Source organism: Mandrillus leucophaeus, unplaced genomic scaffold (genome assembly GCF_000951045.1).
Source record: "Mandrillus leucophaeus isolate KB7577 unplaced genomic scaffold, Mleu.le_1.0 Scaffold361, whole genome shotgun sequence".
Taxonomy (NCBI): Eukaryota; Metazoa; Chordata; class Mammalia; order Primates; family Cercopithecidae; genus Mandrillus; species Mandrillus leucophaeus.
The window spans coordinates 739,804-764,983 of NW_012103821.1; positions in this window are offsets into that span (position 1 = coordinate 739,804).

Sequence of the window (25,180 nt, forward strand, 5' to 3'; positions counted from 1 at the left end):
CTATATGACTACTCACTCTTGATTAAACTTAAGGATAAAAATAGTTTCCCCTATTTCTTTGGTTCTTCATTACTGAGGCTCCTGTGTCATGTAAAAACATTGATTAAATAAATTTGTTATTTTCATGTTACCGTCTGTTGTTATTGGAGTGTCAGTCATGAACCATGCCATGGGTAAGGAAAACATCACTTTTTCTCCCCTGCAGAGTCTTGCTCTGCCTTTTGATCTTTGTTTTTGGATCCTAGCTCAACTGATTCTCTCCAGAACTGTTTTCTTCTCAGATTTTGAAAAGGGGAAATAACTTCTACTTTTTTCTCTCTGATATCTGTAAGCATCCCACATTAGGTTGAACCACATCTATAGATTAGCAAACATATATAGAGAACTGTTAACTGTGTTATAAAAACCAGGAACACTTACTCATTTAATGTAAATCAATACTGAAAAACTTTATGCTCAGGATCATTTTCTAAGCACCTATTATGTTAGATAATATATCTCTACTCATTGGATTTATCTTAATCCATTCTCCCTTTGAAAGCTATAAATTTTAGATTATTGTCAATATTTATAGCATGTAGAGCTATGAATCTACCTAACTACCTAGAAAGTATCTATGTCCCAAAAAGAGTTAGCATTATGTTTAATACTTTTGTACTTTAAAAGCTCTAACGGGTCAGATAAAGCTTCCAGTGGTAAAATGTAAATTAATTCATAATGTTGAATGTTTAAAATGTCTGTTCTGGATTCCCAAAAAGCTGATAATATAAATAATGTAACATATAAAGAAATTTTAAGTAAATGATTCATAGCAATAATAAAACATTCAGGTTTGGGGATGTAGTTAGGGAAGTGAAGGGCAAAAGCGTGATTATCATTTTGAATTTGTATTGCTTAAATATTTTAAAATATTTTTATAGTATTGTGATTTCATATATTATTTAGCAAATTACATATTACAATAAAAAGAAAAGCAACAGTGAGTTCTTAATAATTATTTTTGGAATGAATAAATTAAAATGATATCTCATAGATATTTGAAAAAGAAAAATTAGAAAAATTAAAGTAATTATTAACCATTTTCCTTCCTTGTTATCTTTTGTTTTAGCATATAAATCATAGCTAACCTTTCTGTGGCTTTTATTTTATGTCATCACTGTCTCCTTTTGTCTTTGTCATCTATGATAGACTATGTTTGCTATTCTTCCTTTGTGTGAGTCATATAAAGTGTTTAAGGTGATTTTGTATTTCATAACTTTGAGAGTTAAATCACAATTCCAATACATTCTTTATATAACCTCAAAGTTATGTGATTCTTATGTTCAGGACAAGAAGACTAATTTATAACTTAAGGTCTTCAGTCCCCTGCCTTTATGTCATTTTCTTTGTAATGTAATTCCTTGTCTTGGCTGCTGTCTGTTTCAAGCAACTTTGTTCATTATTTTTTATACTTACTAAGCAAAATCTCAATCTAAGCCTTAAGCCTGAGATATCATTTGGCTTAAATGGGCAATCTCTCCTGGTCAGACCTATTATTCTACTTTATCTGAACGCGTATGTGTACCTGAATTCTGTGTCCAGTTATAAATTATAAGAGAGTTATGGAATTTGCTGCATATTGTGCAACCCCAATGATGGCCTCTGTATTTTCCACTTGATAAAATTAAAATTCCTATGTTTGTGATATAGCACTGTGATAAACAAGCTTACCAAAAAGAAAAGGGTTCTGTGGGAATAAGCAGGGTGGAGATAGGGAGCAAATTAAGTTTGAGTGGTCAGGGAAGGCCATTTTGAGAATATGATGCTTATGATTATAGAAGGTGAGGCTATTCAGACAAATGTATAAAGAGGCTGAGGTATGCCAAAAAAAAAAAAAAAAATCCAAGGGAAGGGGTAAGGCATATAAAGTTCTTAAGAGGAGAAAGATAGCTTGGAGACTTAGGAGGTCTGAGTAAGAGCAGTGTGACAGGGATAATAAGTAATGAAGTAGAGAGAGGTGCCTTGAGAGGGGTAGCAAAGGCTAGACCATGAAATGCCTTGAAGACTAGTAAGAAGATTGCATTTTATTAACTTTAATGGAAATGTTTGATGCTTTTAAAGGAGAGCATATCCTCTGTTTCTCTCTCTCTGTAATTTTTCTCTTTTTCTTCTTTCACTTATTTGTTCTTTCTGTTTATTTACTTACCAACAAATATTGAGTGTGAACTTGTTGCCAGGCTCTGTGCTATGTATAGAAATACGTAGTACATCAGTCAACATTTCCTGTCCTTGTAATTCTGTTATAGTAGGTTTATCAGGTCTTTCAGAAGAGGATTATTATTGATACCCTCTTGTTATATCATTAGTATTCTACTCAAATTGATGATCAAGTATTCGAAGACAAATTTTGGATTAAAATCACTTTTGTAAACACCAAGCATCCCCTTTTCTGTGGACAATGGATTTTGTTGGCCTGTGGAGAATAAGAGTCTAAATATGCTAGGCCTTATATATGACGGAGTTTTGCTCTGATTTTTGATGTCTTATGTCACAAGAAAGTAGAATGTTCTTAAAAGTGGGAAAAATGAGGTTCTGAGAGCAGACCAATCACACACTCTCCAGAGATGTTCCTTGTCTATCCTAACACCTGAAAGAGAGGTTAGTCCCCGTTAGCTGAGTTGAACTGCGTCCCAAATGCCACGATGCTCAGCAAAGTTGTTTCAAGCCTGATAAGAATGAATTATTAATTTGAGATAAAGCATTAGCTTTAGGCAAGAAAGGGTAGAAATTAATCTTCAACTCATACAAGCTCAGGAAAGGTAATTAAAATAAAATAATGTAAAATGTTGTAAAGCTGCATTTGAAAATCACACACACACACACACACACAACACAAATAAATTCAATGAAAATAGAACTGGCAAAAATGATGCTTGAAATTCCCCGTTCCAAACAATGAAACAATTTTTGTTAACCAAAGACTTGCGTCAGCACCCAAGGTTCAATCTTGAAGCTGAGTAGAATCCCTGAAGAGTAAAAAACAACAACTAGAGCAACTGATTTTATTTAAGCTTTAATTAAAGCCACACTCATTAGAACTATGAATCAAATTGTCTCTCTGAGTCTTGGAGAAAGGATGTAGCTTATTCTCAATGGATTTCTGAATTTAACATTCAGCCTAATTGTGAGAAAAAGTGCTCGAACAAGAAATCTTCCCAGGGCATTAAGCATGCTCACTAAAATCAGAAGTGTGCATAGAAAACTATAGGATGCTAAATGTTCTTTTCTAATTTTAACCTGCCACACTTTCTCTGAAAGGGGAAAATCAAATATTTTAATGATGTGAGAAAAATATTAGCTTTATTAAACAAAAATTAACAAGAAACTAGCCTCTCTGCTAATGCAGTGAGGCTCTCAGAGGAAATACACTTTTAAATTCATCTGAATCTTACATTTTTTTGCTTGTAATATTCTCACTGGATTCAATGTAATTTTATTTTGAAAAATATATAACCATATTTCCTCTGTGTTTATTTTACTATGTTATAGGTATTCCATCTATAACAGATGTAAAAGCAGGCCAGCAATTAGGATTGTGATAAAGCAGAATGCTTTCTGTAAGTCATAGTAAGAAAAAGAAAACATAGTCTGAAAAAAGCGAGAAATGCTGAATAAAATATAAATGGAAAGCAATGATTAGTGAATATGAGGTGGGCAAAAATAAATCTGAGACTTAATTTTTGCAACTAACTTACCTAAGTCACAAGCTTCCCTATGTGACCTCCCATTCTATCTCCCAATTAACTCATTTTTGATTTGAGATCACTTTTCTTGTTTGTTTATTCAAGTATTATCAATTATCATAGGCAAGGTGTTCATTACATATTCATACTAAAGCCTCTCTATTTGAATAATTTTCTCACTGCATAGGATCTTTCTAGGTCAGCTTCTCCACTTCTTTACATCTGCTTATTTAAAAAGTTTCCACTAAGCTACCAAATATCTGGCTTTTTTTTTTTTTTTTTTTTTTATAGCAGCTGACAGGCTTTTTCATGTTAGCAAGACATGCAGTATTTTCTTCTAGCAGTGTTGGGGCTCAGAAAACAATACCCCAAAATGAAGGCCTCAGACGTGCCCTCTGATGCAAATGTTTTTCTCTGACCTTCTCCTGTCCTCCTGTCTCAGTCCCATCCTCCCATGACGTTAGCCGTAGAAACTAGATTTCCTCTTTCCTAAGGTAGGTTGTAGAAACCAGAACCCCTTTTTCTCAAAAGCTAGCCATAAAACCTATGTAAAAGTGGCCATTAAAAACTTACCTGACCTACCTTGTTTGACTGTAGGTCATTATGTGCCTGTTCCCAGAGAGTGTCCTGTTCTGCACTCAGAAGGAAAGAAAGTGTGCTCAGGGAGGCCAAGAGGAATCTAGAGAGACAGGTCTTACTGGGTTTCCCCATTCTATATGTTGTCATTAGAGTATATCCGTTTTGTCCAATGATATTTCTGCACAACTCCTCATATTTCATTGAACCTAAGCATAAAAATAGACAATATTCCCTGTGTGTTTGGTTCTTCATTGCGAAGGCTCCCATGTATACACCTTAAATAAATTTTGCATGCCTTTTCTCCAATTAATTTGCCTTTTGTGAGTTGATTTTTCAGTGCACCTTCAGATGGCAAAGGAGAGCTTACCTCCTTGGTGCCTACAATAGCTTTATTGAGGCACAATTGACATGTAAATAACTGTATATATTTAATGTGTATAATTTGATAAATTTAGACATATGCAAATACCTGTGATATCACCAAAATCAACATGATAAACATCTCCAACACTTCCCAGAGTTATTATTTTCTTGTGCCCTTTGTCTTGTTTTGTTTGTTATAGGAACACTTAATTGAGATCTGTATCTGTCTCCTTATCACATTTTGAAGTGCACATTACTCTATGAACTTTAGGCTTTTTATTTATTTATTTATTTTTTTTTTTTCTGTTGAGACAGAGTCTAACTCTTTGCCCAGGCTGGAGTGCAGTGGCATAACCTCGACTCACTGCAACCTCTGCCTCCCGTGTTCAAGCGATTCTTCTTCCTCAGCCTCCCCAAGTATCTGGGATTACAGGTGCCCACTACCATGCCCAGCTAATTTTTGTATTTTTAGTAGAGACGGAGTTTCACCGTGTTGGCCAGGCTGGTCTTGAATTCCTGACCTCAAGTGATCTGCCTTCTTAGGCCTCCCAAGATGCTGGGATTACAGGAGTGAGCCACCATGCCTGACTATAAGCATAATATTTTTATAGCTGATCTCTCTAATTTGTTCATCTTGCTGACTAAAACTACACCATTTGAAAACCAACTCCCCACTTACCACACTCTCTTTCCCCTGAAAATCATCATTCTACTCTCGGTTTTTATGAGTTTTACTATTTGAGATACTTCATTTAAGTGAAATCATACAGTGTTTGTCCTTCTGTGACTGGCTTATTTCACTTTAGCATAATATCCCCCAGTTTCACCCATGTTGTTGCAAATGACAAGATTTCCTTCTTTTAAAGACTAAAATATATTCTATTTTATATGTATACCACATTTTCCTTATTTATTCATCTGCCAATGGACACTTGGGTTGTTTCCAATCTTGGCTATTGTGAATAGTGCTGCAATGAACATGGGAGTGCAAACATCTGTTGGAGATCCTGATTTCAATTCTTTGGGATATATACCCAGAAGTGGAATTGCTGGTTCATATGGGGACTACATCAAACTAAAAAGCTTCCACACAGCAAAAGGGAACAATCAACAGAATGAAAAGGCAACCTACAAAATGGGAGAAAATTTTGCAAATTGTATGTCTGATAAGGGGTTAATTATCAAAATACATAAGGAACTCCTGTAGCTCAATAGCAAACAACAAAAACAAATAGCCCGACTTAAAATTTGGCAAACAATTTGAACAGAAATTTCTCTAAAGAAGACATAAAAATTGCCAACAAAATTATGAAAAGTTGTGAAACATCATTAATTATCAGAGAAATGCAAATAAAAACTACATTAAAATGGTTACTGACACACATATATATGTATAGATACATATAAAACAAGTTTTAGCAAGATTGTGGAAAAATTGAACTGCTTATTTACTGTTGGTTGGAATGTAAAATGTTGAATCAGCATCAGGTTTGGAAATCAGAATGGAGATTCTTCAAAAAATTAAAAATAAGTAGGCTATATTTTAAAATGTTTTAGGGAGGCTAGGCATGGTAACTTACAACTGTAATCCTACACTTTGAGAGGCCAAGGAAAGATGATTGCTTGAGGCCAGGAGTTTGGGACCAACCTGGGTAATATAGTGAGACACTGTCTCTACAGAAAAATTAAAAAAAAAAAATCAATTAGCCAGGCATGGTGATGCACGCCTGTAGTCCCAGCTATTCAGGAGGCTGAAGAAAGACTGCTTTAGCCTGGGAGGTCAAAGTTACAGTGAGCTGTGATCGCATAATTATCCTTCAGCCTGTGTGACAGAAATAAACTCTGCATCAAAAAATAATAACAAAATAAAATGTTTTAGGAAACTCATGGGCTTTAAAAAATTTTATCCACTGCTCTAAATTAGTCTTTTTCATTTTTCAGTTTCCCCTGTTATTGTTATTTATGTAAGTTATCTTAATTAGCAGAAGGATGTTTCATCTACATATCCTTTATATTTTTAAATATATTATTCTTAATTTATCATGATAGCAATGTAAAACTAACCAATTCAATGAGATTTTGTCAGAAAATGGAAAACTTATAAAAATATTTCTAATATTTATTTAAAATAATTTTCAAAGGTAAATGTAAGCATAGTTCTGTTGAAATTTCCTGAAAGGCAAAACTGTTATTAAAAAGTGTTGAAATTTTCATGAATAGACTATTTTGATGGGTGTTTTCCTGTCCGTATTAGAATATAAATTGCGAGGAAATGTAGGCTTTTAAATTACTTTAATTGAATTTTTATCTATTTAAATTTAATCAACATGCAGTTACTGAATATTTACTGCATTCTAAGTTTCAGTCTTGATGCTGAGAAATAGAATAATAACCCAGATATCTAGCTGTTATACTGTCCTTAATTTACCATAAAATATTTGTTATTCATTTTGAGAATGGCTGTAACATTTATAAAGATGTATGAAAACAAAGAGGAGAAAGTATTTAACTCCTTCATTTGGGAATGCTTCAAAAAATAAGTAGCATTTGAACTACTTCGATTGTGAAAAGTTTGTTGTTACATAGGGTGATTTGAATGGCAAGAAGATTGTTGTTAGATTATAATGTGAAATAAAGTGAAATGTTGGAACAGCAGGGTCAGATTGTAATGGGAATTGTATCAAAGTAATTTTGGCCACAATAATAAAATACCATTTATTTTCTCAATAAATAAAATGTCTGCAGCAGTATGTCCCAGGGTTGGTTCAGTAGTACAACAATGTATCCTAGGAAACCCAAACCTTGCTGTGTGTCCACTCTGTCATCTTGAATATATTGATGATGTCTCTGTTCATGGTTTTGAGATGGCTGCGTCAGCTCCAAGTTACACATGCTTTTATAGTAATTCAGTTTGTGTTAGAGGGAAGTGGCAGAGATAAAAAGAACTTTTTCTTTTTGTTTTCTCTCACTTTTTATCAAAGGGTTCTATTGCGCTGTGGTTGATAGGATTTACCTTGGAGACGGCAGTCTTGGGTTTGAATTACAAGAGTTTTATTAACTCTTAATTCATAGAGTGGTTGTGAGAAACACATGTTAATATATGCAAAATGATTGGAACAATGACTGGCATATCATAAAAGTATTTCTTGTCACTACTTTCTTCAGCAGATTTCTTAAGTCCCATCAATCACAACTGACTCGTATAGACATCGTATACTGACTTGCCCAGATTTCACCTCAATATGTATTAAGTTTGAAATTTCAACTAGAAATCTTTGTTTCTGGGTGGGATGTCCACTAGACTAGGATAGCAAAAAGATACAAACTGAGGAATGACATGCCCATGGAGAAAAATATATTGATCTAAAATATATAAACTAAAATTTGAATATTTAAAAAATATAAACCAAAAATCTAACCATGTGGCATACTCTTTTAAGAGAAAATAGGTTAATAAAAAAAGGAAAATATAATATTACATATCACAAAACTGAAAATTTAAAAGTTTTCCTAATCGGCTATTAACTATGTTAAAGTGAAAAAAAATTAGAAACGTTCACCCCCAGATTGACTAGTTTGGTCAGTAGACGCTATCACTACCTTTGAAAAATTCTTACTTGATTTGTTTCCTGATTCACACTTGGTGGTAACATTGAAATTATTTAAAACATCAGCATGAACATCTAAATCATGGGTGGCAAATTTAAAAAATGGAAAATTCTGTCTGAGAGCAAATGTTTTTGGTTTTCTTTTTATTTCTTTTTTTTGATTTTGTGTTGGATATTTGTTTCATTGTTTAATTTTGTTCTCACAGAAAATATGGTGTTTGCATTTAGCATCTTTCAGACTTTTTTTATAACTACTATATACATTTTGTGAAGATAAACACCTTGAGCCTTCTCATCAAGAATCAAAATATTGTCATTCCTATTCTTCCTATCTAACAGAGAAACAGTAGATGTGAAAAACTGGGGTGCAAGTGAAATAGTTTTAAAAGTGAATTACAATTGAAAAAAGTATAATTTGAAAAGATTAACGTTCTAATGTCTCTTAATCATTCAAGTGCTTAGAAGTACAGCTATTCCTTACTATCCACAGAGGACTGGTTCCAGAACTCCTGAGGGTACCAAAAGCTGCAGATTCTCAAATCCTTGATATAAAATGTTATGGCATTTGCATAAACTACTCACATCCTCCCATATACTTTACATTATATCTAGATTACTTATAACACCTAATACAATATAAATGCTATGTAAATAGTTGTTATGTTGTATTGCTTTTAATTTGTATTACTTTTTATTGATGTGTTGTAATTCATTTTAAATATTTTCAATCCATATTTAATTGAACTCCCAGATGTGGAAATTGTGGTTACAGAGGGCTACTACAATACTTTCTCTAATGTGAGTGAGCAATAGTAATTCAGAGATGAATGCGATTGATGTAGAGTAATTCAGAGTATGTAAGGCAAGAAGGTTGTCAAAAAAAAATAAGCTTCTCATTTTAAAAGGTGTCTGAATGTTAACATTGAACTTACCTCTGAATTAATCATAATTCCTTCAAGTCCAAGAGATGGCATATGAAGAATTAAATTCCAAAATATTCTCTAAAATATTTCATTTTTCTCAAGAAAATAAAAATCTAAAGGGATGAAATGATGGATATGGGGACTGTTAAGTCCAAGTGTTTAATGTTTTCAGAAAGCCTACTCTCCCTTCTTTGAGCTCACTTTTAAATTTAGTTTATTCTACAGTGTTGTGGGAATGTGGGTTGACCTTGTTCTCAAGCAACATTTTTAAAGTCATTGTTGGCAGTTTTGGCTTATGTCACCCTCACAGTAGCTACTGGTACGTGAAGCTGCTTAATATTTTCAGGTAAAAATCACCAGTCCCATTGTTCAGTAGTCTGTAGAAAAGGCAGGAAGTGGAATACTGGAAGATATTGATTCAAGGTTGCCTTAAAGTCACATTGTGGAGAATCTTCAGTGCATGTTCCAGAATGTGTAATTTACTGGGGATGGTGAGAGAACTACAAATATTCAGCAGGAATTAAATAGCAATATCTGTTATTAGGAAAGTAGTTGGTATAGGTCACATGTAGTTCAATATTCATAATCTTTCTTTTCTTGAAACTTGAGGTAATTATTGCCTCTACGATTTCACAGTTTTTTACCTTGGAATATTCATATTTTTTTCTATTATACTGGTATTAAAATCCATTATTAACGCTAGTATATTCATTTACATATTATTTCTCTGAATGGAATGCAGTGTACACAGAGGTGTTGACTACATTTTATGTTTCCATGTATCTGCTTTTTGCCTAACTGGTTAGGCATAATGCTACATAATACACAGGTAATGCTTCCATTAGGAGTAATTGGTTTCATGATCCACATGTTAACCCATGATACATTAGTATCTACACACCAAGCAAGTTGGTTTACACCACAAAATATACAATTAATAAAAGGTGAAACATCATTTTATTTTTACTTTGCCATATTTGTATTAATATAGCATATTTCTAGAGTCAATTACTGTGACTCTTAAATTTGTATATGCCTTGTGCATACAAAGCATACAGTAACATTATGGATTGAATTTCTTAATTATGGATTAAGATGTCATAATGTCATCTTTATTTGCATTTTTTTCACTTCAATTGTTGCCATGTGCATAGAGGTATTAAAAATTTCACTAATATACATACACAAGCTAAAGAAGAAAAATTTTGTAATCAGATAGGTAGGTGCAGCAAAAAGCATTTGACAAAATCAAACCCATGCATGATTAAAAACAAAATCAGTCGCGGTGGTTCACATCTGTAATTCTAGCATTTTGGGAGGCCAAGGCGGACAGATCACAAGCTCAGGAGTTTGAGACTAGCCTGATCAACATGGTGAAACCCCGTCTCTACTAAAAATATAAAAAATGAGCCGGGCATGGTGGCGCGCCTGTAATCCCAGCTACTCCAGAGGGTGAGGCAGGCGAATTGCTGAATCCGGTAGATGGAGGTTGCAGTGAGCTGAGATCACGCCGCTGCACTCCAGCCTGGGCAACAGAGCAAGACTCTGTCTCGAAAAAGATTAAAAAATAAAAAAAAAAATCTCCAAACAGAAAATCTATCAGCTTAATAGGAGTAGAGAACTTCTTCAAGTTGATTAAAACAAACAAACAAACAAACAACAACAACAACAACAAAAACACACCTGCAAAAGATCTATAGCTAATATCATGCTTAAGTGGAAAAACTAAATGCTTTCCCCCTAATATTGGGAACAAGGAAAATATGTCGCTCTTCCCACTTCTACTCCACGTGGAAATCCTACTAATACAATAAGACAATAAAAGGCAGGTGAGAGGAGGGGAGCAGGTATAGAGATTGGGAAAGATGATTTTTTTAAAAAAAACTGTCTTTATCTGCAGGTGGCATGATTATTTATGTAGAACCCGCCAAAGAATTACATGCAAATAAAATATAAATCACAAAATTTCCTTTAAAAATAAGTAAGTATAGCAAGTTGCAGGATTCAAGGTTAATACACAAAATCTGTTTCTTTTCTATATACCAGCAATGAGCGATTGGAATTTGAAATTGAAACATAACATGACTTACATTAACATCAAAAAGAGACAAATGCTTAGGTATAATTTTATCAACATATCCACAAGATCTACATTAAAAAACTGCCAAGCTGATGAAAGAAATCAAAGAATATCTAAACAAATGGATAGATATCTAAGCAAATGTTCATGGATAGAAAGACTTGATATTGACAAGATGTCATTTCTTCCCAGCTTGATTCAATACCATAGATCAAATCAATGCAATCCCTATCAAAATCCCAGAAAGTTACCTTGTAGATATTTAAATTTTTTTCTAAAGTTTATATTGAAAGGCAAAAACCAGAATAGTTAAGAAAATATTGAAGATGAACAAAACAGAAGAATTGACATTATCCTACTTTAAGAATTACTGTGAAGCTACAGAAGTCAACATGGTGTGGTACTGGCAATATAAAAAGCAAACATTCCAATGCGATATAACAGAGAGACCAGATGGAGGCTCATACAAATAGTCAACTGACTTTTGACAAAGGAGCTAAGGCAATTGTTTGGGAGAAGTAATAGTTATTTCAATTAATGTTGCTGGAACAACTGGACATCCACATGAAAAAAAAAAAAAATTAGAGACAAAATCACACCTTTCCCTAGAATTAACTCAAAATAGACAATTGACAAATGTAAAATGCAAAACTATAAAATGTCTAGAAAATAACACAGGAGGAAATCTGGAATACCTTGGGTTGACAATGACTCTTTAGATACAACACAAAAAGCACCGCTTATGAATGAGAAAATTGTTATGTTGAATAGCAGTAAAATTAAAAGATTTTGGCCCTCTGAGACACCCTGTTAAGCTAATGAAAAGACAAACCAGAAAGTGAAAAAAAATGCTGCAAAAAACATATCTAATAAAGATCTGGCATTCAAAATGTAGAAAAACACTAGTGGATTACAGGATTTAATGGCATTGTATACAATAGTGTAATAATGGATAGAGGATATTATGCATTTGTCAAAATCCATGGAATGCTACAACATAAATAATGAACTTTTGTGTAAACTATAGATTTCAGTCACAAATAATGCATCAATTAGTTCATCAATTATAAGAAATGTACCACACCATGCAAGATTTTAGTAATAGGGGACAGTGGCCTGGGGAGGGGAGGTTAATCTATGGGGGCTGTCTGTACTTTCTTCAAAATATTTTTTCTGTAAACCTAAAAGTACTCGAAGAAATAAAGTCTATTGATTAAAAAAGAATAAAAAATAAAAAAATAAAAAAATAAAACAGTTACAAGTAACAATGTTACTATTATAGGCTGTAAAATGATATGAAATGAGAAGCTATTCATAGGCTGTGTCACGCTGACATGTCACCTTAGATTGCTGCTACAAACGCAAGAATAACTTATTGTCTTTGACATTCGTCAAGTATTCAGTTTATGTGTTTTTTAAACTACATTGAAGATGTTCTCTGTTTATGATTTCTTAACCTTCTATTTCATTATTTTAATGATGAGTGTCTTCTGATGCATCTCATAATCTAAACATTTTAACATTTGTAACAATTGTAACATTTCTTACAATCAGACATTTCTTGAGACTTATTTTCAGTTTGTTCAGTATGTATTATTTTTCATTTATATGTTAATCTGTATTTTCAAAAATTTCACTCAGATTTTAAAATGATTGTAGACATGAATATTTTCTCTCTTTCTTCCTGTGTATTTCTCTCTCTCTATCTTTGTCAATCTATGTATCAATGCATAGAGTTCTCCTTTAAAACACTTTAATAAATTCAATAATACTTTTAATAAACACTTGCTCAATAACACTGTTTAAGCATTTTAAAAAATTAATATTTTAGACAATCCTGAGGATTAACAATCTTGAAGTTTATTAAAGTTTAGTATAAGTCTATGTAATTTTTGCCAGATGAATTTAAATACTGTTTCATCGGTCTTTAAAGGGAAATGTAAAAATGTATAGTGGCATGCATTTAAAAGTGTGTAATTTTTTTATTCTAAATACCCAATGTAGTCTTGTTGAAAAATGGAGCACCATGTACTACGTGATATTGAGTTTTAGGATCACATATTCTTTGGTATCTAGATAATTTGAAAATTTTCTTTTTTTTTTATTTTTTATTATTATTATACTTTAAGTTCTAGGGTACATGTGCATAACGTGCAGGTTTGTTACATATGTATACTTGTGCCATGTTGCTGTGCTGCACCCATCAACTCGTCAGCACCCAACTACTCGTCATTTACATCAGGTATAACTCCCAATGCAATCCCTCCCCCCTCCCCACTCCCCATAATAGGCCCCGGTGTGTGATGTCCCCCTTCCCGAGTCCAAGTGATCTCATTGTTCAGTTCCCACCTATGAGTGAGAACATGCGGTGTTTGGTTTTCTGTTCTTGTGATAATTTGCTAAGAATGATGGTTTCCAGCTGCATCCATGTCCCTACAAAGGACACAAACTCATCCTTTTTTATGGCTGCATAGTATTCCATGGTGTATATGTGCCACATTTTCTTAATCCAGTCTGTCACTGATGGACATTTGGGTTGATTCCAAGTCTTTGCTATTGTGAATAGTGCCGCAATGAACATACGTGTGCATGTGTCTTTATAGCAGCATGATTTATAATCCTTTGGGTATATCCCCAGTAATGGGATGGCTGGGTCATATGGTACATCTAGTTCTAGATCCTTGAGGAATCGCCATACTGTTTTCCATAATGGTTGAACTAGTTTACAATCCCACCAACAGTGTAAAAGTGTTCCAATTTCTCCACATCCTCTCCAGCACCTGTTGTTTCCTGACTTTTTAATGATCGCCATTCTAACTGGTGTGAGATGGTATCTCATTGTGGTTTTGATTTGCATTTCTCTGATGGCCAGTGATGATGAGCATTTTTTCATGTGTCTGTTGGCTGTATGAATGTCTTCTTTTGAGAAATCTCTGTTCATATCCTTTGCCCATTTTTTGATGGGGTTGTTTGTTTTTTTCTTGTAAATTTGTTTGAGTTCTTTGTAGGTTCTGGATATTAGCCCTTTGTCAGATGAGTAGATTGCAAAAATTTTCTCCCATTCTATAGGTTGCCTGTTCACTCTGATGGTAGTTTCTTTTGCTGTGCAGAAGCTTTTTAGTTTAATGAGATCCCATTTGTCAATTTTGGCTTTTGCTGCTGTTGCTTTTGGTGTTTTAGACATGAAGTCTTTGCCCATGCCTATGTCCTGAATGGTACTACCTAGGTTTTCCTCTAGGGTTTTTATGGTATTGGGTCTAACATTTAAGTCTCTAATCCATCTTGAATTAATTTTCGTATAAGGAGTAAGGAAAGGATCCAGTTTCAGCTTTCTACTTATGGCTAGCCAATTTTCCCAGCACCATTTATTAAATAGGGAATCCTTTCCCCATTTCTTGTTTCTCTCAGGTTTGTCAAAGATCAGATGGCTGTAGATGTGTGGTATTATTTCTGAGGACTCATGATCTTCTTTGCTGTTCCAAAACAGTATGAAAAATAATAATAATAATTGCTTCAAACAATGTTAGCTTCAAAAGTATTATCTTCAACCTTTCAAAGTGGATTTGAATTTGATTCTCAAGGAGGAGAAGAGATGTTCCACAAAAATATTTATTTCCAAACAAAGTGAATGAAAATACTTTTAGGCCTTAATAAAGTTCTTGAAACCCTATTTTCAGTAACTGTTTTATTTGTATCTTGAAAATTTGGGGGTAGAGGCAAAGGAGACGGCTATTTTTGTTTGTTCCTGAACACTAAATACTGAATTGGAAAGAATTTAAGTAAGTTACAGAATTTAAGTAAGTTTCTTAACAGTAAGTTAAGAAAGTAAGTAAATTACATATATAATGGAAAAAACTTCTAAGTAAGGCAAAAGTCCTACTCAAAAGAAACCAAGCAGATCAAGACTAATTCTCGGCATACTGCACTATACAATTAGGATTTTTTCATCCTTTTTATTAGTATCTTTATTTCTTCTTCTTTTTCTCTCTTTTCCTCTTGTGACCATGGTTTGATATTAGTGTTTTCTATTTTGTCTTGCCAGAAAGCAAACGGAGAGTGAAACTATTAAAATTTACATATTAATAAGTCACTGTAGTATTTTTGTAGATAATACAAAATAGAGCCAAAAGAGGGTTACCTTTTTCATAAATTGCATTTTATACAATGTTAAGTATGCGTTTTCCTTCTATTTTTAATTCCAATTCCACACTGAACAGGAATAAAAGGGGCCATGTAGATGAAGTGTTTAAGATCATTTAATAAATGAAGCAATTAATTCAAAGTGCTAGAGTTTTAATTCAATATCAGCACTGATGTCTTTTTCTTTTTTCAACTTTTATTTTAGGTTCATGGGTCCATGTGCAGGCTTGTTAAATAGGTAAACTTGTGTCATGGGGCTTTGTTGTACAGATTATTCATCACCCAGGTATTAAATCTAGCATCCATTTTTTAAGTTAATTACTAATTATTTTTACTGATCCTCTCCCACCTTGCATCCTCCACCCTCTAAAAGGCCCCAGTGTGTGCTGCTTCCCTCTTTGTGTTTACGTGTTTTCATCATTTAGCTTCCACTTATAAGTGAGAACATACAGTATTTGATTTTTTGTTCCTGCATTAGTTTGCTAAGGATAATGGCCACCTGCTTCACCCATATTCCTACAAAGCACATGATCTCATTCTTTTTTATGACTGCATAATATTACATGGTGTATATGTACCACATTTTCTTTATCTATCCTACCATTGATGGGCATTTAGGTTTAGTCCATGACTATGCTATTGTAAATATTGCTGCAATGAACATACATAAAGAACAGCATGCATGAGTCTTTGTGGTAGAATGATGTATATTCCTTTGGGTATATACCTAGTAATAGGATTGCTGGTTTGAGTGGTAATTCTGTTTTTCAGCTATTTAGGAATCGCCACACTGCTTTCCACAGTGGTTGAACTAATTTACACTCCCACCAACCACTTGCAAGCATTCCCTTTTCTCTTCAACCTTGCCAAAACCTGTTATTTTTGGACTTTTTATAATAGCCAGTCTGACTGGTGTGAGATGGTATCTCATTGTAATTTTGATTTGTATTTCTCTAGTGATCAGTGATGTTGAGCTGTTTTTCATATGATTGTTTTCATATGAATGAAATAAAATGTTTTCATTTTTAAAATAGATATACAAATCTGATTAGTAAGTATAGATTTATCAAAATAATGGAGACCAGTAGATTCATGATAAGTGACAGTTTTGAACAAATACTCTATGGGTGAAAAAGAGGTAAAACAAATCAAAAAGGTAATCCAAGGCGAAGTGTTTAACTATTTAAAAATTAATAGAACATTATAAAAATAATTTGAGTATAGATATAAAAATAAATAATAATTTAGTTTTGTAGTAATAGCACACCATATTTTATTAAATCAAGAATGCTGCTATTCATTTACAAATTTATGTTTTATTAATATTTGCCCTTTCTCATTACATTTCAGATAATTTTTTATCATCAACATAAGTTTGAAAATTCTGAATGGGAATGAATGTGAACCTTTTAGTCAAAAGTAACCTATTCATAGTACTTTCAGCTTATGATAGTGGAACTTTCAGTAACTAGGAAACATGCAGGCACAGCAGTCTAAGCAGCACTCTATAAATTGTGAAAATGCTTCAAATGTCTGCACTGACAAAGATATACCATGTGCTTTTACAGTCAAGGTAAATATTAAAATGGAAAATTAATATTTTTTTGCTGGAAGAACACTAAAAAAATTTCACATATTCTATGTGTCTATCCATCTGTCTGTATAAAAATAGAACCACATGATTAAGCGTACATATGTATATAAGCACACATACTCTACTTTGTATATATAATTCTAGTTAATTTTTGTGGTTTCGTATGCATGTCTATATACAAACTATGGATTTATGACAGTATTAGGATGTTTTTAAAGCTGCAGGATGAGAAATGCTTATTCCTAGCTGACCAATATTCTTTTTTTTAATCAGAGGATTTCAAATGCTGTATATATTAGACCTGTGAGAAGTCAAAAATTGCTTTTTAAATTTGAAGAGTAGCTCCCAAACCCTAGTCAGAACCTTTTGAAAATGGTCCTGGAGTTTATGTTTTATGAATGCTGCACAAGCAAAACATTTTTTTTTCTAAATCTAAATAATACCAAGAAAAAGTCTCACTAGTAATGACAGTAATTTCTAAATATCTTATTACATGAAGGGGGAAGATGTGTATGTGTGAAAGGTAGGTGGGTGGTGGGGAGAGAGAGAGAGCAGGAAATTGTCTTATTTGGCAATTAAGACAATCTCTCAATTGTCTTGTTCTTTTTAGATAAGACAGTTGTTCCATTTCTTACTCGCAATTGCCAAACAAGTAATGTTATACAATCTGGATAATAGTATTTTCCTTCAGAGACAAGCAAGCAAAAGGGGTTGAAGTTGATGTCTAACCCTCTTCCTTTGCAATAGTCACTCATTTTTCAATGTCTCATATGTATACCACTTAAACAATCAATAACATTATTTTCCAAAAATATGGCTGCCCATTCTAGGGAGGAGATTAAACGAATATTAAGGAAGCCCAGTCCATTTTGACATTACCTTTGAAAACTTTGAAATTAGTGAGAATACAATATTAAATAAATTGTAAAGCCACATACATTTTATAGTAATCTAAAATCCACTTGCTGTTGAATGTCTCATCTCAAGCTGTGTTCATGTCATCAAGTGCAGCTCAGAAGAGTGTTCTTAGAACTCAAGCATTGAACAACTCATGGCAGCATAGCCCACATAATGAAATACAGCAGAATGAAGAGAACAACTTGACCAATACCAACCTTGTCCCATTCCCATTACCTATTCCCCATTATTGAGATACCTATCTTGAAGAAGTAAAGTCCAAAACTGTTCTCTAATGTATGTATGTATGCATTTATTTATATTTTTCTCATTTCCAATCATGTGGAATTATCAGACTCAGTGTCTTAGGAAAATATATTCTCCTTCAGCAGTTTCAGCCAATGCTATCTTTTACAGATTTTTTTTTCTAATTCTCTAAATATTGATTAATGTAATCCCATTTCATCTGTCTTTTACGTTTTAATTTTTCAACTTATGAAGCATTAAGGACACATACCAACTAGCACAACACATCCTTCTTACTGATCAAACACAACCCTCTGACTTATCCAAAGTGCCAACCATTTGTTTATTTTCCCTTATCTCCCACTGACTATTCACTAACTGATACCCCAAGTAAAAGTGATGTTCTGACATTGTTATTGCCAGTTGTGTTAGAGAACAGGCACAAGAAGATAAAATGGAAGAAAGAAAATAATAAAATCTCGGATTTAGTTTCACTAGAAAACCAGAAAGTCTTGTGGGTTTTGCAACTTTTGTGAATTTAAATGTAATTGGCTTCTCCCCCAAAATGAATCCATCTTAACCTGCTGTAGACATCAAGGGATCCTCCTTTATTGAAAATATCTATTTTGTGACAGATTTTTATGACATGCATTGGGAGCTTAATGTGTCACTATGCCTTCTACACTCTGAAAAAATATCATGTACCTTATGCATACAAACTCATGCACATGTCAGCTTTAGCTGTGGTGTTTTAAATGCTCCCAACATCTTGAAATATTTAGAAGGGATATTGGTAACATGTTGAATTCTCCAGGTGTTTTAGACCATTCTTTCTTTCTTTCAGTGACTATCCCATATGTTTAAAAGCTTCTCATTTCCTTCTTTTCTTTAAGAACATTCTTGGCCCTCTGATGTTCCAGTATGTATTATTCTCAATCGTAATACAACATTGATTACCTATTTTGGGTAGGGTAGCCAATATTTAAAATGAGCAATTTCTCAGACGTAATGTTTTTGCATTTCATTTATTTTCCATGTCTTGATCTTGTCTCAGTGTGTCTAAGACCTCAAAAAGAATCCCAAGTTTGTGAGCCAGAATTATAATAACTGCTGTTGCTGATTCCTGTACTAGAATATCTTGCCAATGAGACTGCCTTCTAGGGAAGAGTTTCTCGTTATTTAATCATATTTGTCCTGAACTTAAACTGCTATCCTAAAGTGCATGACTAGAATGATCCAGTAGCGACCAATAATCCCTTGTTCAGATCACAAAAACTTGCCACCCCTACACTTTTGAATAATCTGACACTCAACATGAATTATTCATTTTGAAATTTGTTTCTATAGCAGTAGGGTACACAACCAGTTTTCTGTACCTGCTTATTGCATGTTTACCTTTTCTGGCATTAAAGTGGAAGTTTTGAATGACTCAACCTACTTCTTAGTTCATAATATGCAATCTCTGCTACTTGGAAGTATATCATTTTCTGAATTAGTTCTTTTTTATATTTTATACACTGCTTTGCTTCTTTCCCTACAAAACTAAAAAGAAACACCTAGCATATAAGAAGCATATATCTACTGCAAACAGAAAGATTGAACTCATAATTAAGAGATTAAGGCTGGGTGCAGTGGCTCAAGCCTGTAATCCCAGGACTTTGGGAGGCTGAGGTGGGCAGATCACGAGGTCAGGAGATGGAGACCACCCTGGCTAACACGGTGAAAACCCGTCTCTACTAAAAATAAAAAAAAAAAAAATTAGTTGCGTGTGGTGGCAGGTGCCTGCATTCCCAGCTACTTGGGAGGCTGAGGCAGGAGAATGATGTGAACTCAGAAGGCGGAGCTTGCAGTGAGCCCAGATGGTGCCACTGCACTCCAGCCTGTGTGACACAGTGAGACTCTGTCTCAAAATAAATAAATAAATAAACATTAAAAAGTTGGAGTCAGAGGTGAAAACAATTAGAAAAATCTCACTATCATCTAGAGCATGAAACCCGTATAAAGCAAAATATCGCCAGTTGTGTTCTGTTCCTTTAATTCATACAAATGATTTTTTATTTCTTAGTTCATTTTTGACCTCTTTTCCAAAATGAATCTGTCTTGACATACTATAGACATCAAGGGTTCTTCCTTTATCTAAAATATCTTTAAAATAGGTTTTTAGAAAATAATTTTCTTGTTCTTTCTAACATAGGTGAGATAGATTAGATGCTTATCTATATACTCTTAACATGCCAATTACAGATAAGTGACATAAATAAGACTCAAAGTTTCAAAACCTTCTACTATATTATACCACTGATAGAGACAGAAGGCAGACAAATGCCTAGCAGATGGGAGTCCCCAGAGAAACTCCAACCTGCCCAGGTCATTGTGCATAAGGGCCTTACCTAAATATGCCCATGGTGAAAAATGCTGTCCCTTAGCACATATGCAGTAGGGGAAATAAATCAATGTAGGGTGTCTCAGACTAAGGTCCCACATATGCACTGGAAGAATGAATTGGAGCCAACAGGAATTTATACCTTAAGCAGGGGAGGAGCCAATCCTCTTCAACGCATGTGTGGTGGCCTGGTATTCAGTTTTGTGAGGTAGAAAACTGTGTACAGAAACCCTCTCCTTACTGAGAGCTTTCCTTTCACTCAATCAATTTTGCCCTCCTCACCCCTCATTGGGCCTGTTTGCCTACTTCTTCCTGGTCACGAGATAAGATGCTGTATTTAGCTGAGCTAAGGAGCAGAAAATCCTGCATCACCACATAGAATAAAAATATTTTATTTACAAGATATTAAGCTACGGGTCATTTTTAGAAACTGTCAGTGATTTCTACAAAGCAATTTAATGTGTAATTAAATTTGAATCTTTTTGAGGTCTGGTGTCCCCGCCCAAATCTCATCTTGAATTTTAGCTCCCATAATTCCCACATGTTGTGGAAGGGACCCAGTGGGAGATAATTAAACCATGAGGGCAGTTTCTCCCATACTGTTCTGATGGTAGTGAATAAGTCTCACAAGATCTGATGGTTTGACAAAGGGTTTCCTCTTTCACTTGACTCTCATTCTTTCTTGTTTGCCGCCATGTAAGATGTGCCTTTGCTTTCTGTCATGATTGTGAGGACTCCCCAGCCACATGGAACCGTGCATCCATTAAACCTCTTTTTCTTTAGAAATTACCCAGTTTAGGGTATGTCTTTATCAGCAGCATGAAAATGGACTAATATAGTAAATTGGTACCAGTAGAGGGGGGCGCTGCTGAAAAGACAGTAGAAAATGTAGAAGTGACTTTGGAACTCGGGAAACAGGCAGAGGTTGGAACAGTTTGGAGGGGTCAGAAGAAGACAAGAAAATGTGGGAAAGTTTGGAACTTCCTAGAGGCTTGTTGAATTGCTTTGACTAAAATGTTGACAATGAAATCTAGGCTGAGGTGGTCCCAGATGGGGATAAGGAATTTACTGGGAACTGGAGCAAAGATGACTCTTGTTATGTTTTAACAAAAAGACTGCCCTAGAGATTTGTGGAATTTTGAACTTGAGAGAGATTATTTAGAGTATCTGGCAGAAGAAATTTGTAAGCAGCAAAGCATTCAAGAGGTGATTTCAGTGCTGTTAAAAGCCATTCAGTTTTAAAAGGGAGACAGACCATAAAGGTTCAGAAAATCTGCAGCCTGACAATGTGGTAGAAAAGAAAAACCCATTTTCTGAGGAGAAATTCAAGTTGGCTGCATAAGTAACGAGGAGTCAAATGTTAATCACCAAGACAATGTGGAAAGTATCTCCAGCGCATGTTCGAGACCTTTGCAGCAGACCCTCCCATCATAGGCACAAAGAACAGGAGGAAAAATGGTTTTATTGGCCAGTCTCAGGGCCATCCTACTGCGTGCAGCCTAGCAACCTGGTGTCCTGAGTCCCAGCCACTCTAGCCATGGCTAAAAGGGGCCAAGGTACAGCTTGGGCTGTGGCTTCAGAGGGTGGGAGCCCCCAAGTCTTGGCAGCTTCCATGTGGTGTTGAGCCTGCCAGTGCACAGAAGTCAGGAATTGATGTTTGGTGACCTCCACCTAGATTTTAGAGGATGTATAAAAAAATGCCTAGATGTCCAGGCAGAAGTTTGCTGCAGGAGTGGGGTCCTCATGGAAAACTTCTACTAGGGCAGTGCAGAAGGGAAACATGGGGTTTAAGCCCCTACACAGAGTTCACAGTGAGGCACTGCCTAGTGGAGTTGTGAAAAGAGGGTCACCCTCCTCCAGACCCCAGAATGGTAGATCCACCAACAGCTTTCACTGTGCAGCTGGAAAAGCCTCAGACACTCAGCTCCAGCCCATGAAAGCAGCAAGGTGTGGGGCTGTACCCTGCAAAGCTACAGGGACAGAGCTGTGCAAGACCATAGGAACTCACCTCTTGCATCAGAGTGGCCTGGATGTGAGACATGGAGTCAAAGGAGATGATTTTGGAGCTTTAAGATTTGACTGCCCTGCTGGATTATGGACTTTCATGGAGCCTGTAGACCCTTTGTTTTGGCCAATTTCTCCCATTTGGAATGACTATATTTACCCAATGCCTGTACTTCCATTGTAGCTAGGAAGTAATTAATTTGCTTTTGATTTTACAGGCTCATAGGTGGAAAAGTCTTGCCATGTCTCAGACGAGACTTTGGACTGTGGAGTTTCCAGTTAATAGTGAAATGAGTTAAGACTTTGGGGGACTATTGGGAAGGCATGATTGGTTTTGAAATGTGAGGACATGAAATTTGAGAGGGGCCAGGGGCAGAATGACATGGTTTGGCTGTGTCGCCACCCAAATTTGATCTTGAATTGTAGCTCCAATAATTCCCACATGTTGTGGGAGGGACCCAGTGCGAGATAATTGAATCATGGGGGTGATTTCCCCCATACTGTTCTTGTGGTAGTGAATAAGTCGTGCAAGATCTGATGGTCTGATAAGGGGTTTCACCTTTTGCTTGGTTCTCATTCTCGCTTGTCTGTCACGATGTAAGATGTGCCTTTTGCCTTCCACCATGATTGTGAGGCCTCCACAGCCATGTGGAACTGTGAGTCCATTAAATCTATTTTTCTTTATACATTACCCAGTCTAGAGTATGTCTTTAAAGTCTACTTTGGGTGTTGGGATAGACAAAACTTTATAACATACAAGTCAGGAAGATGAAAAGAGATACTTTCAAAAATCTATGATCATCAAAAATATAGACAATCCATCTTGACAAGAAGAATAGACTAAATATTCTTTAGGATTCACAATATTCACCTGTTATTACCTGCTTTACTATGAAAAATAAAAACAGCATAATCCAAAAGCCCAGAGATTAAGTTAACACAATAATGTGGCCCATGTATAGCAGAAAAAATTAAACTCTTTTTCAATAAACATCCAAACGTACCTTTTAAGAGTATCTCAGAGGCCGGGGAATGGTGGCTCCCACCTGTAATCCCAGCACTTTGGGAGGCCAAGGCGGGCAGATCATGAGGTCAGGAGATTGAGACCATCCTGGCTAACATGGTGAAACTCCGTCTCTACTAAAAGTACAAAAAAAGCAGCTGGGTGTGGTAGCAGGTGCCTGTAGTCCCAGCTACTTGGGAGGCTGAGGTGGGAGAATGGCATGAACCCAGGAGGCAGAGCTTGCAGTGAGCCCAGATGGCACCACTGCACTCCAGCCTGGGTGACAGAGCGACACTCCATCTCAAAAAAAAAAAAAAAAAAAAGAAAAAAAAAAAAGTATCTCAGAATAATTTCACTTAAATAGAGGCACATACTCCAAAATTTAAAATAAATAAGTCAACAAGGTTTCACACCTCCATAAGGGAGAAACATATTGACATATTAGGTTTGCTAAAGTTTCAATTATTGGATAGGTTTGATAAATAATATAAAATATGTCCTTAAATTTCTAAAATCTAGAAAACCTGTGACAACTTTAAAGTGCTATTAAAATGCATGATATTTTTGAAAAAAAATATAAAATAAATAATAGAAACAAAAATGTAATTTTAAAAAATATAGCTTAAGAAGACATTTGTTTTAATTCATATTTCCTGAGTGGACTGAAAAGACCGTATTAAGAATTTAATGCAAAAACCTATAAACATAGTATATGCAAATATTTTACAAAAACAAACATATATATTTCTGGGACGAACCCAACTGTGTCTTAGACTTCTAAATATTTCTGCAGACAATGTTTCAAAGACAATAAGAAGTTTATGGTAAACAAACAATACATCATTAAACAAAAGAATTACTATGAATGAACCAGTTGGGACATGAAAAACAGCAGAATATACCCACAGAATTTTAGAATTATCAAACTAGAATAATAATGGTTTCACATCATTTGAATTTAGAGAAGCTAAAGTAGATGACATTTAAAAATAAAACTGAATCACTAGAAATTAAAAGTATAATCAGATATAAACAGTAAAGCATTCAAAAACTAGTAGATGAATTTAACAGCAGATAAAATGCAGTTATGAAATATCTGAAGAATTACTGAGAATCTTTTAGAATTTCAATGCAGTTTGGAGAATCACATTAAAAACAAATTGATATAATTAAAAAGAAAATCCTCGCTTAGTCACATTATTGTGAAACTACAAATAAAAAAAAGCAACCACAATATTTTAATAGTTACCATTTCTATTAGAGAGTTTGCCAACAAAGAATAAGCAATTAAGATGGTGAAGATAACAAAAATAATAGCTGAATAAAAAGAAATCATATTTTCCAACAAGTTGAAATAATTATCTATCAACCAATTTAGAACCAAATAAAATATCTCTGTGGCAATGGACATAGAGTGAATACATAATAACTGCTGAGCCCTTTCGTCCTCTGAAGATAGGTGTCACCTCCTCTTCCTAGCAATGTCATTGTGTAGAAAAAGGATGTAGTATGTTGAAAATGTTGGTGAAACTGAGATGTTGGGAAGTGTAATAATATACCAACTATCTTTAACAAATTGAAGCAAAACTTTCTAATCTTGCCCCCAACCCCAGGATGTGTTTCCCACTAACCTGGTTT